The sequence below is a fragment of the Schistocerca piceifrons genome, chromosome 1 (genome assembly GCF_021461385.2).
Source record: "Schistocerca piceifrons isolate TAMUIC-IGC-003096 chromosome 1, iqSchPice1.1, whole genome shotgun sequence".
Classification (NCBI taxonomy): domain Eukaryota; kingdom Metazoa; phylum Arthropoda; class Insecta; order Orthoptera; family Acrididae; genus Schistocerca; species Schistocerca piceifrons.
In genome coordinates, this window is record NC_060138.1 from 743,605,179 (window position 1) to 743,608,810 (window position 3,632).

The following is a 3,632-nucleotide window of genomic DNA, read 5'->3' on the forward strand; positions in this document are numbered from 1 at the left end:
AAACGCCTGTAGGCGGAAACAACAGTCGTCTATAGAGTTATGAAGAAATGTCCCTATAAAGGCACTTGTAAAGTCGAGTTGAAGTTACGCCACAAGCACTCTGTCTTCAGCCCACAAGGGGCTCATCGGGACCATTGGTCCGCCGTTTCATCCCCAGATGAGGATGCGGAGAGGAGGGGCGCGTGGCCAGCACACCGCCCTCCCGGTCGTTATGATGGTTTTCTGTGACCGGAGCCGCTACTATTCGATCGAGTAGCTCCTCAAGTGGCATCACGAGGCGGAGTGCACCCCGAAAAATGGCAACAGCACATGGCGGCCCAGATGGTCACCCATCCAAGTGCCGGCCACGCCCGACAGCGCTTAACTTCGGTGATCTGACGGGAACCTGTGTATCTACTGCGGCAAGGCCGTTGTCTACACCAAAAGCTCACTGTATACTTCCTTTTCATTCCTAATAGAAAACGGACAAAATGAATACCCGGGCAACGCCAGGTCTCCCACTCAGTACACTATACTTTCATCTCTGCTCTCCAATCCTTGTAATGTGCCTGTACCAGCACACTTTCCCAACGATACATCTACACACTCTCTGCATCCTCTCCCAAACCTTAATCACCTGCCCTTACCGGAACATGAAATCCGCCAGATATGTACAAAAATGGTTCAAATGGCTCTGAGCGCTACGGGACTTAACATCTTAGGTCATCAGTCCCCTACAACTTAGAACTACTTAAACCTAACTAACCTAAGGGCATCACACACATCAATGCCCGAGACAGGATTCGAACCTGCGACCGTAGCAGTCGCGCGGTTCCGGACTGCAGCGCCTAGAACCGCACGACCACCGCGGCCGGCCTAGATATGTACCCGTCGTACCAGATCTAGCAGAACACTTCGTCCATCCCCATGTCTATGGCTCTCGTCTTAACTACTCACCACGTCCCACATCCAAAGGCTTGGTTCTAAGTATCATCACCCATCACCCTCCCAAACATTCACCTAAAAACAAAGTCGCACTACACATCATCAAAAACCTGTAAATCCCATAATACCCTTACCGCTGGCATTCTAGATAAAATCATCATTTTATTCTTCTATGTGTAAATATTTTGAGCAATCAACAGATCAGCTGTTTATCTTTTAACCAACGTAACTCACCAACCGTATTTTATTTTGGGAAAACATAATTTTTAACACCACGTAAAAGGTTTTACTATGTTCTTAAGTTTTTGAACCCTTTGGTGAACCGTAGCCGCTGACAGGTCACCCGTGTGGGGCAAGGAGGGTAAAATGATAATTTAAAAAGTAATGCGAAATTATCCATGTTACAGTGTATTTCCAATTACAGTAAATGATTGTTTAGAGCTACTAACAATCAGTACGTCTGCTTTGTTTCATTTGGCAGGTATGATGAAATTTGACTGTGGCTTTCTAACACTACCAGGATAGACTAGCAATAAAACATATATGGACGTCAACAACGTTTCATTAAGGTGCAGGAGTAGACGTTACATAAGTTCCCTTGAAAAAATTATAATTTTAAGTAACCACAACTCGACATTAAGTTACTGCAGGTCTCATAAGCAACGTGTACGTCTCCACGAAAACATCACAGTAAACACGTTACATCACTCTGCTGAGAACATATTCCTGCAGTAGAACAAATCATGAGATTTATGAATGAAAAGGCTCCAGCAAATATTATTACTCAGTTCGAGATGCAGTGACTTATACGACTATGTACAATGGTAGATGAATTTCTGGCGGAGCATTAATTGCGTGGTCTACATGTTCACTATACTTCTCTTCATCTGTGGGGCACAGGAAAGAGGAAATGACCACTAAAAATAGACATATGGGCTATCAACCTGTCATGAAAGCTGGAAAAACAATTTGGCTCAATTTGAGCGTCTTTGAAACTATGTAACAGTTAATAATATTAGACGTCTACACGTGGCAAAGCAATGAGAATACATTTTGAACATTTTCTATCACATTTTGTGCAATACCTCTGAGAGGGTGTAAGAGGTCCATGACTAAGGAATTTATTGCTAACGCACTCGAGCAGATGTAATTTCGATGAATTGCTCACGCGCTGCCTGCGATATGTAAGCTATAATACAATCGCAGACCAGAGAGCAGTGTCGACCGACTGCAGTAGGAGCAGTGTCGGCAGTAGTAGTGGTAATTCGCAGTCGGCCGGTTGGGGCGGCCGCACGTGAGTGATGTGGTATAAGGTAAAAGCAGCCGCGCGCATATCTAATTTGTTACAACTAAATTTGTACTGTTGTTATATCAAGTCCCATGTAAATGTTTTTAAAAATCTTTTAATAATAACCTTTTTTATAAAATTAAATTTTGACAATCATTCATCTGAATTTAAAGAATTTACTAATTTCTCCAATCCATGATCATCCCTATTAGCCGGCCGCGGTGGTCTAGCGCTTCTAGGCGCTCAGTCCGGAACCGCGCGACTGCTACGGTCGCAGGTTCGAATCCTGCCTCGGGCACGGATGTGTGTGATGTCCTTAGGTTAGTTAGGTTTAAGTAGTTCTACGTTCTAGGGGATTGATGACCACAGATGTTAAGTCCCATGGTGCTCAGAGCCATCCCTATTATCGTAAAGATAAATCAGTTGTTTCTTTTTATACATAACAAATCTATTGGCCAGCATTGCACTGGGCTGTGCCAGAAAAATTTCTTATAGGAGCAGATATATACGCGTTATCCGGCGACTTCATTGAGGTAAGATTTTTCAATTTATTCACAATGAATTTTCAGGCCATGACGCAGCATTGCTGACGTCCAGATTTACCAGTTTAGGTTCACAGTCAGTTAATTATTGAAAGGTTATATGTGACTCAAAATTTTGTTGTTGGGAGGTTAGTCACGTTATTATTGCGAGGTTACGGAATAATAAACTGTTGGGAGGTTACAAGGGTACCATGATTATTTACTAACAAATAGGAAACGAAGTACACTGAGGCAAATGGAAGGTGTTGCAATATGAGGCACCCTACTGTATATATTCTATTTAAAAAAAAGGAAAATGCTGAAATATAAACCCAAAAGGGCAACAAAAGGGCCCATATAATATCGTCGACGTATCGCTGTGCTGAGGGATGCCGTGAATGACAACCAGACGGGTCTGCTACGAATAGAAATAGCACCCTAGACCACCACTACAGATTGTCGCGCCGTGTGGCGGACGACAGTCAGTTTGGTATCACACCACTGTCTGGGGTGTCGCCAGACACGTCTTTGCTGGTCAACGGGCCTCAATTCAGAGCGGACTCTTCACTGAAAGCAGTTCTACTCCAGTCAATGAGATTCGAGGCCAAGGAGGTGTCTGCAGACGTCTCAGTCATACCCTGAAAAAAATGAGAGAATGGCTAGCGATTAAAAAAACTTTTGGAAGAAGACAGGACATGTTTTGCTACGTGGTATCCCATTGGGAGTGCGACTAACGATCTTTAAGACTTAGGGGCAAACATTTTTGGCAACTTCTCCAGGCAGAATCAGGAGGAGACTGATTATAGATAGAGAAGCTTCGGATTCGGGATGAGGGAAATCGCTTGATACTTGAGAATCTTAGATTTCGACTTATGACAGGTAGCCCTCGTTTTGGAGAC

General features: G+C 43.8%; 1 pseudogene; it reads right to left on the reverse strand.

Annotated features, from left to right (window-relative positions):
• Window positions 1-297: 297 nt before the first annotated feature.
• On the reverse strand, window positions 298-415 carry LOC124727293 (annotated as a pseudogene).
• Between the last annotated feature and the right edge of the window lie 3,217 nt (window positions 416-3,632).